General features: G+C 38.5%; 1 protein-coding gene across 1 annotated transcript in view; it reads right to left on the reverse strand.

Annotated features, from left to right (window-relative positions):
* LOC113132990 (NT-3 growth factor receptor-like) overlaps positions 1 to 15,416 on the reverse strand; it is a 168,795-nt gene that overhangs the window by 31,221 nt on the left and 122,158 nt on the right. The window lies entirely within an intron of this gene.

Genomic DNA, 15,416 nt, shown 5'->3' on the forward strand with positions numbered 1-15,416 from the left:
AGATTGTGTACAGGTAATATTCATAATTCTCAAATGGTTAGTTCATATGAATCCTCTGTTGTGGTTGGAAAAATTCTATGGAAGGTTAAAGAAGGGGACGAATATAATGGCTTAAGGCTTGATCTCAGTTTAGGACCAACAGACAATCAACATTATCCATTAGCAAACCACTATCTAAGCAGCTAGTTAACCAGATGTTTGGCCAATCATCAACACAGCCAAACACTTTCACTGCCACACATCATGATTGCAGTTAATGATTCCCTCAGGGAGTCAGTAGGCTGCTGTGTAGTTACTGTATTTCTCAGTTCTATCAACTAATCATGATTATATTCAGAAACACTCTATGTATAAACATGAAAATTATTTTAACCTGTTAGGCACTGGGCCCTTTTTAGGACTACTGCTCAAAAATGACATAACCGAAACCTTTGCTTATATAAAAACAACTTTTGATCAGAAAGCCACAAATGTAAGACAAAATTTATAATCATCACTTAATAATTTGATATTTATTTCTGCAATTCTTTGGCTGATCAGTGAGTTTTAGTGGTAGACAAATAGGATCTGCTTGGTGTTAGCCTTCATGTCGCATTAGCATGTGTTTTGTGGAATTTCCCATGATGTTTTAGGTTTTGCCCCTTCAGCTTGTTTTCGATGTGTGGCCATGTAACTGCTCGTTGTCTGAATTGTGTTTAGTTTTCCTAAAATTAGTTTTGATGAGCTGGTTATGTGGATGTATAGAATGTGTATATTGCTACAAACGTCTTGCATCTACCATCGTAAAAACACAGACACAACTAAAGGCTAAAGGGTTAATCAGTCTATAATGAGATAAGATTCATGTTTCTTTCTTTCTTCATTTTTATTTATTTATTTCAAGTTTTCCAAACCCAACTAAATAACAGACCTTTAGAAAAATGAACACGGTGTCCAATAATGTAAGCCCAGTGGTTTCTTGGTGGAAGCAGAATACCCCAAAACACAAACTATGCCAGTGTCAGCTTGTAGAGGTAGTAAAAAGAAACACTGCGAAGAGAAAGTATTAATCCTAATCACAGACATCAGCATGATCTTATAATGGCGCAGTAATTTGTAATCAACTCTTTCCTGTGATTTATTTTCTAGTTTTACAGTTTTGATAGGTCAGCAGCAGCTGAGCTTGTCACAGATTTAAATATCGACCGTCACTGACCACACTGTTTATTTTGTTGTAATGTTATTGTCACTCAAATTTCAGATTTAACTCTAGAAAATGAATTAACCTAAATACTAATATACAGTGGGTACGGAAAGTATTCAGACCCCTTTAAATTTTTCACTCTTTGTGTCATTGCAGCCATTTGCCAAAATCAAAAAAGTTCATTTTATTTCTCATTAATGTACACTCAGCACCCCATCTTGACAGAAAAAAACAGAAATGTAGAAATTTCTGCAAATTTATTAAAAAAGAAAAACTGAAATATCACATGGTCATAAGTATTCAGACCCTGTGCTCAGTATTGAGTAGAAGCACCTTTTGAGCTAGTACAGCCATGAGTCTTCTTGGGAATGATGCAACACACCAGTTTTTCACACCTGGATTTGGGGATCCTCTGCCATTCTTCCTTGCAGATCCTCTCCAGTTCTGTCAGGTTGGATGGTGAACGTTGGTGGACAGCCATTTTCAGGTCTCTCCAGAGATGCTCAATTGGGTTTAGTTCAGGGCTCTAGCTGGGCCAATCAAGAACGGTCACAGAGTTGTTCCGAAGCCACTCCGTTGTTATTTTAGCTGTGTGCTTAGGGTCATTGTCCTGTTGAAAGGTGAACCTTCGGCCCAGTCTGAGGTCCTGAGCACTCTGGAAGAGGTTTTCTTCTAGGATATCTCTGTACTTGGCTACATTCATCTTTCCTTCAGTTGCAACCAGTCGTCCTGTCCCTGCAGCTGAAAAACACCCCCACAACATGATGCTCCCACCACCATGTTTCACTGTAGGGATTGTATTGGGCAGGTGATGAGCAGTGCCTGGTTTTCTCCACACATACTGCTTAGAATTAACACCAAAAAGTTCAATCTTGGTCTCATCAGACCAGAGAATCTTATTTCTCATAGTCTGGGAGTCCTTCATGTGTTTTTTGACAAACTCTATGCAGGCTTTCATGTGTCTTGCACTGAGGAGAGGCTTCCGTCGGGCCACTCTACCATAAAGCCCCGACTGGTGGAGGGCTGCAGTGATAGTTGACTTTGTGGAACTTTCTTCCATCTCCCTACTGCATCTCTGGAGCTCAGCCACAGTGGTCTTTGGGTTCTTCTTTACCTCTCTCACCAAGGCTCTTCTCCCACGATTGCTCAGTTTGGCTGGACGGCCAGGTCTAGGAAGAGTTCTGGTCGTCCCAAACTTTTTCCATTTGAGGATTATGGAGGCCACTGTGCTCTTAGGAACCTTGAGTGCTGCAGAAATTCTTTTGTAACCTTGGCCAGATCTGTGCCTTGCCACAATTCTGTCTCTGAGCTCCTTGGGCAGTTCCTTCGAGCTCATGATTCTCATTTGCTCTGACATGCACTGTGAGCTGTAAGATCTTATATAGACAGGTGTGTGCCTTTCCTAATCAAGTCCAATCAGTTTAATTAAACACAGCTGGACTCCAATGAAGGAGCAGAACCATCTCAAGGAGGATCAGAAGAAATGGACAGCATGTGAGTTAAATATGAGTGTCACTGCAAAGGGTCTGAATACTTATGACCATGTGATATTTCAGTTTTTCTTTTTTAATAAATTTGCAAAAATTTCTACATTTCTGGCTTTTTCTGTCAAGATGGGGTGCTGAGTGTACATTAATGAGAAATAAAATGAACTTTTTTGATTTTGGCAAATGGCTGCAATGACACAAAGAGTGAAAAATTTAAAGGGGTCTGAATACTTTCCGTACCCACTGTACCTGTGCGAGCAAGCTGATGCACATCTCCAGGGCTGAAAATGTGTTTTTTTTGTGGAAGTAGAATAACATAATCCATGAGAATAATTATATTCATCATCCAATGTGAGAAATGTTGAAAGTATGATTAATATATTGTCAGTTACGCCACCATTTCAGGACTACTAAAAAAAAAAAATTTATATCCCTAGCACTGTAGACCAATTCCCAGTATCCCAATCCTCTCTGGAACACCATCCATGATAAATACCAAACTGGTTCCCACAGACAGCACTCAACAGAGACCAGCTTTCTTCATGTAACACACAACAATATGATGCAAGTGGTCACCAGTGTGTCTTACATACCGCTGCCAATTAACATTAACGTGCCCTAACATTAAAGCCACTGGTGAGTGAAGTGAATAACATTGGTTATGTTACAGTGGCACTGTAGTGCTGTAGTCTGAGTTGGGTATACTAACAGTTCTTTTGTTCTTAAAGTGGCCCAAGGAAGTACAACCAATGAAATGGTAACAGAATCATGGGTTCAAGGCTCACTGATGGACATGGTGAGCAAAGGCTGGCCTGCCTGGTCTGATCCCTCAGAAGAGCTGAAAAACTTTATGCTGGCTGTGACTGATGTGTCATATCACACACTGAATTGCATCTTGGTCAGAATCACAGATTTTTTGGTGGTGCAAGAGGGACTTACTCTACACAGTATCAGGCAGGTAGATAAGCCACAGCATTGAAACTATCAGTGCTGCGTTTCTTACTAGTTCTCAGACCGCTCAGAAGAATACTTTCAATATCTGGAGCCACAAATGAGCAGTTTTGGCCACCATTCCAATCGCTGAATGTACTTTATTTCTGGGCAAAGCAGCAGTGCAGTTGCTTTACAGTGTTATCAATTATTTATCAACAGCAAAAATGATGAAATCAGAATAGATCTTTAGAAGGATTTTTAGAAAGCTGCAGGGTAGATTTAGCTGTTGAGAAAACATTTGATTAAACTGAAAGCTTTACAGGTGAAAGGCGAGCTTCAGTGGTACATCAGTGGATTGACATTCAGAGGATGAGGTTCGCTTTTAAGAAGTGGTCGGAAGGCAAGCGTTGAGCCTCACAAGCTCAGCAGCAGGTTAGAGGACTGGCAGACTGGAGGGAACCAACAGGCTGAATGGAAATCGATTGTTAAAATAGCATGAATGTACTGTATTTATTGACTAGAGCTAGTGATGTAGCTGTTTGTGGCAGACGACACAAAAATAGCAGAAGCAGAGAAGAGTGAAAGTCATGTTTTCTATAATTAACCTTAACATTGTTAGGTGGATAGTGGTGGTGTCTTGTTCTAGTTTTTTTGTTATGTGGTCAGATAATCAACCAGTAAAATGTTTATGGTTCCCATGCCAACTGTAACTTGCAGAACTCACTGAGCAGACAGACTTCTGTTTTATCTGAACACTAGATCTGCTGTATGCAAACGTCAAGGAGGCCTATACCACTACTGCCTCACCACCACTTGGAAGATCAGATCACAACCTGGTCTTACTGCAGACCTGTTATAATCCCTGTGTACTGAAGCAACCTGCAACAACTGTCACAGTCATGAAATGGACACCTGAGGCAACTGAGTCTCTAAGGGACTGCTTTGAATGCACACCATAACCAGAAAAACGAGGCATTTAAAGATGGAGACAAAGAATGGCTCAAACATTCCAACATGAGCTGAAGAGAAAATAAAGCAGGCTAAGGAGGACTATAAAAACAAAATGGAGAACAGTCTACAATACAACAACATCAGAGAAGTCTTATCTTAGACCATCTCATAAGATAAGAGCATTGTTGAGAGCAAGACTCTGAGGACTTTAAATATCTGAAATATCTTCACATTACAAAAGTCTGACAAGAAGCAGAGTAGCATACACTGCAAAACAGACATATATTTGACAAGAATATACAAATGTTCTACTAAAAACAGGTAATACCACTTACTTTACCACCCAAAGCAGTGCCATCCTCTAGAGCACAAAAAAATGTAAGACTTTACAGTCCCAGACCCAAGAAAATGTTAAAACAAGAGTAACACTTTCTGCACAACAGACGTGAAGAATTTAGTTTCTGTTCTTGTATAAAACATGAAAGCTACAAGATATAAGAAATAAGAATGTTCTATTTCTTTGAATTTGCCCAATTTCAGTGTGCTCTCCTGTAACACTTAAGGCTTTTGACTGTGTAGACATGTACAAACTGCCAAAATATCTGATCCTCTAGCACAAGTCAATTTTCTGACTACAGCCTAAATTTTATTTACTAAAAATAATTCCTATCTTGAAGTGCAGCTTCAAACATGATTGAACTCTGGTCTCCTGCACAAAAGTGCATCGCTGTCCAGCTCCACTAAACCTTGCCTTCCCATACAACAGGCTACATCTCTGGGCACTGGGAAGTCTGCTGGTGTGTTAACACTCCAGCTGACAACTACCAATTTGTTGTCGTCTATTCTCTGATGAATAAAATCAGCCTGCTGTTAATAGGGCTGACACAGTCAACCTTCACAGCTGACAGAAAACAAGAAAGCATTTGGCCGTGAGGTGGTCGTGTGGGAAGGAGGATGGTAATTGAAATGGGAACAGGAGGACATGAAGAGAGTCAAAGAAAGGAAATAGAAGACAACCTATGATAGCATGAATAAAAGGATAAAGTAGAAGGCAGGAAGGAAGGAGGCAGGGTGATTAATTTTAATGTGGGAACTCAGCAGGAATGTCGTACATGAAAAGAGCACCTACAAGGTTTGGGAGCACTGATTTTAATTACATAATTTATCCCAGATGCTACAATTACATTTCTCCTTCCGACTTGGCTAAAATATACTAAAATCTCAGTTAAAGCATTGATCCCAAACATTTCTGCCTAAGTATAGCTTATTTCTTGACTACAGCGTTAACTCATATGAGACTGACTGATATCAGTTTGAAAATCTCACTAAAATACCAAATACGAATATTTTACAAAAAAAAATGTCAGAATGTCCTTTAAAATCTAATTTAATTCTCAGGGAATTAAATACAGCGACTTCAGTTTCTTCAAGTACTTTCAATGACTAAACTTTACCCAGTAGTTTAGTGCCAAAACCAAAACAGTGTCTTTTAGTGCTTGTATCTACCCACATATTTTAGTATGTAACTAGCAGTTTTAGTGCTAAGGCCTGACCAAGTAGTTTTAAGGGCAAAACTAAACCAAATCGTTTTATAGTCAACACAACCAAAGTGTCTTTGCCAGATAACTTTGGGGTTGAAACGTAACAACTTAATTTTAGTGTCTAAATCTAATAGCCAAATACAAAAAAAGAGTCTGATGGAACAGGATGGTTACAGTTGTCTACAGGTAACCTTATCTACGGACAGTATTTAAACAATAAAGACAGTTAAGTTATGATTGGAATTTGCATTGAGTCCCACTTGATGCGTTCTATATGTCAAGTTGTGAGTCTTTTTACACAGTATGAAAATCTGTGATAATAGGACCACAGTCAATAGAAACCATTACGTTCAGAGCCCTATGATTATTGTGGCATCTATACTCAATCTCTCCCCTACCATCCTCTCAGTCTTTTGTCATCATCTTTCCAAAACCTGTAAATCACCTCTGACAGAAACATTCACTCCCACTCTGCCAAACACACAGACACACTTACACAGAAAACATGTCACAACACGTGTGAGTGTGATAGTTCACCTGCTCTCTCTCTCCCTTCAGCTGTCTCTGTAAGCCCTCTCCTTCACTTTCTCACATCATCTTAAAAGATGTAACCTAAGTAGAAGACTGACTACAAACATCCATCACACAGCAACAATCACTTTGCTCTCTCAATGTGTGTGTGTGTGTGTGTGTGTGTGTGGTGTGAGGCGTGTGTGACATGTTTATGTATCGTAGATGCCAGTACCCCATATTGTCATGTCACACACAAACATATATTATTGTTAGTAAAGCTTGCGAAGGGCAAGCTCGCTCTCTCTCTCTGCACTCTGACCATCAGTTCAACATGCCTGACCTTAGTGTAGATCGGATTCTTACATCAAAGTCTTGTTTTGAATTTATTCTTTTGCGCAGTAGTAGCATGTGTATACGATAAGACATCACAGCTACCTTATATTAGGGATAAACACAATTTTCATACTGTGTTTATTCTACTGGAGGTACTTTGCTCTCTATAGAGTGTCGGAGGTACAATGGCCTTGGCAAAGCAATGCCATTGATGAAGACAAGAGCAGCAGAAGTGGGGAAGAAAACTGGGCTATGAGTAATAATGTCCATCCAGTACAGACCAGCACTGTGCAGTCTGTTTCTTGCCTCCATGTCACTCCTCAGTGACATGAGTGTAATGATGTTCACAGAAGCTTGGCTGAGCCACTGTGTTTCTATACTGCTACTGAACTAAGGAACTGCCCTCTGTGCACTGGGCAGACAATGTCAGTGTGGTCATTGAGGCAGAAAATCACTAGGACAGACCCACAGTATTCCCATCTGACCTAAACTTGGAAAAAGAAATATTTTTTTCTGTTTTGAACACCTTCAATTGAAAAGGCTATAATAGATATTAGAAATTTAGATGAACTTTCACAGGTCTCTTTAATTTATATTATTAGGTAACATGTCTGATTGTGTTTGAGAGACAACAGGAGGATCAACACTAAGAATCTCATTCTCTTGAGAGGAGGGTACCTTAATCAGAGCCCTCCTCAATATTATCTTCAGGTGCGTCAGGCACATTCTCCTTTCTTACCTCTATTTTGTTTAGAGCGGGTTCAACTTGTGAACCTCCCAACAACCGGTTTGCTTATACGTGGGCTAGAGAGCAACATTGGGCTACATAATTACATCACTGTATATGTTTGAATATGTCTGTTTTCCCAGCAATGCTAATGTGGATCAGAATAACAGATGACTGTGAACTACTGGGCACTTCAGTATTTCCTTTGTAGTATTACTCCTGGGTTTGCAATCTTACACTGGCATCTGAACATGGTCACACTTGGTCTTATAATCTTCCCCCCAGTTTCTGTTTTCTACATTAGCAGAGATTTGGTGCAGAGAAGTTAGAACCAGTATTAATGGCCAAGAACCTGTCCTTTGACTGTCAAAATGCATAGAACTGGTTCAAAATTAGTCACTGGCTACAAACCAGCACAACCTAAACAAACAAAACACCGATGTGTACTGAACTGAACTGTAAAAATTATGTCAACCATTTATTACTTTATTAATTACTATTAATTACTATAATTTAAATAATATTAAATTTAATAACTTTAAATTAGAATAACTGCTGTAACAATGGAATTTCCCCTTGGGGATTAATAAAGTACTTCTTCTTATTATTATTTTTATTATTATTATTTTGAGATATTGCACAGTGATTTGGGTCAAACTCACCCCAAGGATAATAGGAGAGTTAATGGAAAAACGCTTATTCCTTAACCAGGGATGTGTGGATGTGCAAATATATAGGCACTGCCACAGATAAAAAAAAAAAGGTATGTGTATCTAGTCAAAGAAAAAATCTTAACGCACTATAGAAAGTAGGTTTATACCTTTTTTTAAAGTCCGAAGGCAGGGGTCCAGCAGAATAAATGGGCTACAGAATAAATGGGCTACAGAATAAACATGCTAGACATGCTAAGAATATGTGTAAGAATATAACAACTGCACAACTATTCAGTAAAATAATAACTACTCTCTCAGTTGCATCATTAGACTTAAAAGCAGAATTTTGCATAGTCTGAGGAAGGGAGGAGTAATCTGGTGCCACACATGGAGATGCATAAAATATTTACATAGTAGCAGATGTAGGTACTGTACATAGGCAGGAGAAGTCCCAGAGGAAAAAAACAGTCATCTCTTTATGACTTTTTTTCACAAAGTAAATCCTTAGTCATGCATAATAAACAATGAATGACACTGTATTAATGCAGATAAAACAAAGCTCTAGTGGTGAATCTATAAACAGACTTTATTACAGGCAGTATTTAAACAATAAACTGATCAATGGTCGATTCAGAATCAATACTACTAAGACAATCTATTTCTACTGACAGAAGTGCTAAATTATGCGCACATTATGTGTTAGGCACATACACTACCAAAATAGCCTCATCTCTGTAATGACAGTACTATACACTCTAGAGCCAAACTCAGCTCTTGTGTTCATTTGGACTGGTTGACATACAAACAGATGTGAACCACACAGCAAAACACCAGTGTGAATTTAACACTAAAAACTGTTGACATTCAAAAATTTTGATTTAACACAGCAGATGTTGCTGCACTGTGCTGTACAGTATGTACTTATATTGAACTGTGTATCTGTTTTTATTTTCTATCTTGCATTCAAAGATAGATAGATATTGTCAGATAGATAGATCTTGCATTGTATCTTTCGTGTTCATCCTTTGGATGTGTAAAATAAATGTAAAACATAAATGTTTACTTTTATCTTGGTTTGGTTGTGGTTTGGTTGTTTTCCATCCATTTTCTATACCTTATTCCTACGCTTATTCCTTAACCGGGGTCACAGGGATCTGCTGGAGCCTATCCCAGCTCTCTTTGGGTGGAAGGCAGGGGTACACCCTGGACAGGTCACCAGTCCATCACAGGGCCACATAGAGACACATAAAGACAAACAACCTCACACACTCCTATGGGCAATTTAGAGTCACCGATCAACCTAACATGCATGTTTTTGGACTGTGGGAGGAAACTGGAGTACCCAGAGTAAACCCAGGCAAGCACAGGCAGAACATGCAAACTCCACACAGAAAGGCCGGGTTGCGAACCCAGGACCTTCTCACTATGAGGCAACCACTCAACCACCATGCTGCCTAAAGTTGTTTTCCCTCATGGTAAATCGTAGTAAATTTCCCAAAACAAATTGTTCAACAGAGCAGTACAGGGTGGCAGTAGGGGTGGTTGCCATGGAAATGGTTTCCTATATAAAAATGTGTGAATATCTTTTGATGAATGCATTTAAATCTCAATGTAAACTTCCAGCCTTGTTTTGTTTCATTCAGGAACTAATCAGTTCTCAGGACAATGTCTATTAGTGTGTCTATTAAAAATAACATCCCTACACAAAATCCCCAGTGTTAAACTCTGAAAGTGTTCATTTAACACTAAAAAGTAGGGGTGGGATCCTGTATAAGAAAACATGTCATACAGTAATTGTTTGCCCGACTCAACTTAAAGTCCACTACCACTGAGTGATGTTCAAAAAAACAGCCTTAAAGGAGACATTCTAAAGACTATTTTATCTGTGAACCCCTGCTAACACTAAACAGGACACTATCCAATCTATAACTAGGCAAGCATCCATGAACAGGAGCGAAATGGACAGGTCCTCCAACCTGTGAACCTTAACAGACCTCAGAGGTTAGCCAGACATTGGTCATAATTCATTACTGTTTTTGTTAGAGGATTCAACTTAAAGAACTGATGGAGCACTCAGTGTAGTCAATTTGAAGACATTACAACACACCTTTTGTCCTCCCGGGTCAAATTTACCCAACCTGTTTTGACTGCTTATAAAGCATGAGGCATAAAATTTGTTAGTTTCACCTTTTGTAGTGAACTTGTTTCATCTTGAGTTAATTATATGGAAGAAAACCAAAGTTATCATATATTAACTTTTGAGAATGGGTCAAATTGATCCGAAGACAACAGGAGGGTTAAATAATCTGTGTCATCAGGTGATCAATTTACAACTGTCATTGAATTAGTATTATGATGAAACATCATCATAATACTCATCATTTTCTTGATTCTAAATATCCACTGGTGTTAACGTAGTCATGAGTAATAGGAAAGTACAACAATAGTCAAGGTGGCAGTGAAGTAATCACACTGTTTAATGAAATGCTCTGAAACCCAATTTTGAACAAAGGATTAATATTTTCCCTCTCTGTAGTCTTAGTAATTAGTTTTATGGCTTTGAATTCCCCCGCCTCTTGGCGAGAGCATATAAAAGTTGAGACCATTCTCTGTTTTCACCTTCTTCTTGCTTTTCTTCCTCCACTCTCCTTATTTTTTGCCCGTTTTTGATATTTTTCCCCATCTACTTTTGCTGGTTTTAATTGATTTTCTTAGTTCATTTTCTATTTAGTTGTTTAATAACTTTGCACACAATCTTTAAAATAGTTCATTTTTCGTCAATGCTCAAGTTACCAGTGACAAGTTAGAGAGCAAAGTTTTTTGCGTTTCTCCCGAATCACTGACGGCAGCAACCCAGCAGCTAACGCAGTCAAGGTATCTACGGACCCTTCTGATCCTCTGGGTGACGAAGCGGTGGTTCAGGTTCGTCAACCCGAAGCCCGCCTCTGGAACACCCACAGACTGCACGACATCGTGGGGTACCGCTAGCCAGCCTGGGCGAGACTTCATCAAAAGTAGGGTATACTTGCCTCTCTCTATTCTCTGAATCAGCTGGTGTCTCATTTACTGCCGCACCCAATAATTTTCCAAATTGTCCTCACTAAGTAATTACAGTCGTAGAGTCGGTGATCAAACTACAATGCCACGTTGACTACTAATAATCAAAATCACCTGGAGGTAGATTAGTTAATTTGTTATTCATGTTATTTGCAGTAATATCTGAAACATACGATTTTATCACTTATGTTCAGTTTTAATAAACGGCAGAAACCTCAATCCTTCTCTTCTGGTCTCTGTTGGTTGTGAAGCTATAAGGTCTGAGCTGGACAAACTGATCTCTTTGCAGCCGCTGTGAGACAAGTGCACAGGAACACTCACCAGTGTGGAAACAGCTTTTTCTGATGAAATTTAGCTGTAGCTTGTATACTTTGCAAAATGCATTGCATGTACTTTAACAATGTTTTGCTATTGACTTATTGATCCAGGAATTCAACATCACCAGTATCTTGGCAGTAGGCTATGTATTGTCATCACTTCTGCAGCCCTTGGGACATGCTGTAATTCACAGCCTGGGTAATAACCTTAGGCTATCATGCTTCAAAAACCTGCGTGTACTCATTTATGAGTAAATGTTCCCACCACTACAATATACATGTGTTTATATATTTTCACTGTTCACGTGTTTAAAACATTTTAGTGTTGATTTAACACTGGTGATTTTGCTGGGTATACATGTAGGCTACAAACTGTCAAAATATCTGATCCACCAGCATAAAGACAGTTTTCTAACTACAGCTTAAACAATTTACTTAAAATTTTATTGTGTGTAGTGTGCACTGTCTCTCAGTGAAAATTAAAAATAATCCCTATCTTGAAGTGCAACTTCAAACAGGATTGAACTCTGGTCTCCTGCATGCGCTGTTCAGCTCAGCCAAACCTTCCCTATCACACTGGGGTGTTACTGTAGTAAAAGCTTGAACATTCAAATACTATGTGATATTGAAATATAATCAAACAATCAAATACATACAAGTCGTATCTATGTTTTCAGTTTAGTTGTACAGGAATGTTTTAGGAAAGAGGGTTGGCTGATTGTCCCCACAAAATCAAGGGAAAATGTCCAAAATATCAAAGTAAAGTAACAAAGATCCACAAAAAATAAGTTTACAGCAAACCTTGACCACAGGGCTTTCTATTTACTTCAGTATGCATGCATTATAGTATGGGTTTCAGTATGGTCTGTGCATGAACAGGCTGCTATATGTGTGAGTGTAAACTGAGTGCAGTCTAGAGACATTATAGTGTAACACATGTCATGCTGTGGTACAAATGACAAACAGTCACCACCGCGACAGAGTGTGACACTTTGAACTACTACTGTATACACATTGCATTAAAATGGTAAATATGGTCTTCCTGAGATTAAACAAAACAGGTTTATTATTTCAAATGCTATTACAACTGAATGCATCCCATGTAAATCACAGGCAATTTGAAGAAAATTTAAAAAAACTTTTATAAACATTTTCTTAATAAAAATAGCATTTACACAAAGACAAAAAAAGTTTTCATCCTGTATAATGCCAATAAAATGATAGATAGAAATGCTGAATCATAAGAAAATAAGTGGACACAATGTTTTTATGCTGACAAATCCCCATCAAAATACTTTTTTTTTTTGAAAAAAGAGAAAAGATTGAATATGCTACTATACCAGTGAGAAAAGTGAGATAAATTTAATCTCTGTATATCTAGTTCAAGATCATGTTTGGGATATTATTCAAGAGCTATCATTATGATAGTGTCTTGTACTGTAAATTCTGCAGGAGCTTGCATCCACGCAATCCTCTCTGACATCAGTCCAGTTGGAGTCACTGTTCATGCAATGCGCTGTCAGGCAACACTTCACACACGACAATCCAAATGACTGACTGATCACAAAAGCAAACACTAGTGTTCTATTCAATGCACACAAACAAGATAATGTACACATTTAATATGACAGGTCTGTCAGGGTCATTATGGACTGATACGCTGGGGCAACAAAAAAAACAAACATTCATTTGGCAGGATTGGCGCAACCTCCTACCCCCAAAAATGAAAAGAAGGCATGTCCTAAATGCATTTTACTATCCTACACCATGATCATTATTTTCTCCTCTCCTAACCAAGGACTTACCCATGCCTCACACAATGACAGATTAGAACACAGACATCTAAGGTAATTCACAACCCTGTCCAGTTGGTGGTGAGTGTGCATATTAATTGTGTTGTTTTTGATGTCATGTACATGACCTTGTTTTGTAGCTGATTATTTCTCTACATAGTATCGCAAAATGTTACTGCAGCAGAGTGAAGTTTCTTTCTCAATAATTGTTATGACGTTTGTAAACAAGGTGAAAAAAAGAGTGGTTGATGTATTAGGGGATGAAGGACAAGCAAGTAACATTAATACTGATAATGTTTGCCATCTGTTTGAGGCAAAGACTCTTATCACAGTAGGTAGCCAGATGAGTTCATACTATTTTACCTAAGCATTAGAATACTGAACAAGGAACCAAATGAGCTGTTGCAGTTAGCAACACTAGTACCATCTCCAGAATCATAAAAGACCCACAGTACAAAAAATTATTGGGTCAAATATGTTGTCATACCACTCATCACCATTAATGACAATTAAATTTCAGACTTAAATCAAAAAGTTGCATGTTACTTTCATATTTAGTTAACATTGGCAAACTGACTTCTGAATTTGGGCCACCACTGTCAAAGTGCTGAATATTGAGAACCAAAGAGTCAAGAATAGGGGAAGCTATCACATTATGCCAACTTTTGTCGTAGTTTTCCTTCTTCTCTAAACATAAAACAGCATTTTTTTTAGCATTTAAGATTCCGTAATTATTTTTAGTCTTGTCAAAACATATTCACAACAACATCCCTCATGTGTTTCAGAGCTTTCTGTTATATCACACAGTGTTCCAAAAGTTTAAGAGAATTTTACTGCACCACTTCCTGATTTGACTTGGTACAAAAGAATGAATTCATAAACATGTCCTCATTCTGAAGGTCTAACATTTAAATTGGTTTCCACTAAGATAGCAGTGCAAGAACATACACAAGGGATGGGGGAGTGTGTAAACTGATAGCATGTCATTTATCCAGTATGGGGCTCTGTGCAGCATTGATAGCTTATAATTACTTCACCTTTAACACTTCCCGGTGTCCCTGGAGCAGAGAGAACTAAGCTTGCAGCTGACTCACAGTCTCTCACCCTATTTTCCTCAGTGCTCACTCTCTCTCTCTCAAATCCCCCTGCACATTGCTCAATGTCGCTCACTCTTCTGTCAATGTCCCTGCACTCATGCTATTTCCTCTCCCTCCATATGCTACCTGTCTTTTCCATGTGTCACTCCATCTGTGTGATTTCAAATGCAGGCAGCATGTTCCCATCTGAGGGCCTTTAGCACCAACCTGCCCTCACCGAAATTTTAATTGGTTTGCTGCTTGGGGCTTTGGGGGTGGAGGGTGTTGGAGGTAGGAAGAGGATGTTACAAAAGCTGACAGTAAAGCAACACCACGTAAGACAAGAGAAAACGATTAAACAGAAACAATTATTCTGATTGGCTGATGTGGGCTGCCATAGAAAGTTGTTGACTATTTTCCTCACTGACTGACTGTTACTGGAAGTATTATTAAGTATTTTAATATATATCTGTGCCATCTGTTCTATAAGAGGGGATGGAGATATCCTCACATTAAAACACAAAATTAAGTGTGTTCTTTCTTCCTGAATGATGTGGATTAAAGAAATGAAAACAGTTTTTATCTCCTCTCTCTTCATTTCATGGTGATGAAAACAGGGTGTGTGGCAATCCAAATCAATGTTCCAAGACATTTGGTGTCACATCTCCAAGTTACTCTAGTGACACTATGGACAATGGAAATGTTCGTTTTCTCATACCACACTGATGCTACTCAATGACAATAACTGCAATCTTGTTTTATGATACACAAATTGTTTTTATATGGTGATGACATTCTGGCCTTGGTAAAAGATCCAGATAGATAGTAAAAGATCCTTACCTTACTTGATGC

The sequence above is a fragment of the Mastacembelus armatus genome, chromosome 6, assembly GCF_900324485.2.
Source record: "Mastacembelus armatus chromosome 6, fMasArm1.2, whole genome shotgun sequence".
Lineage (NCBI taxonomy): Eukaryota > Metazoa > Chordata > Actinopteri > Synbranchiformes > Mastacembelidae > Mastacembelus > Mastacembelus armatus.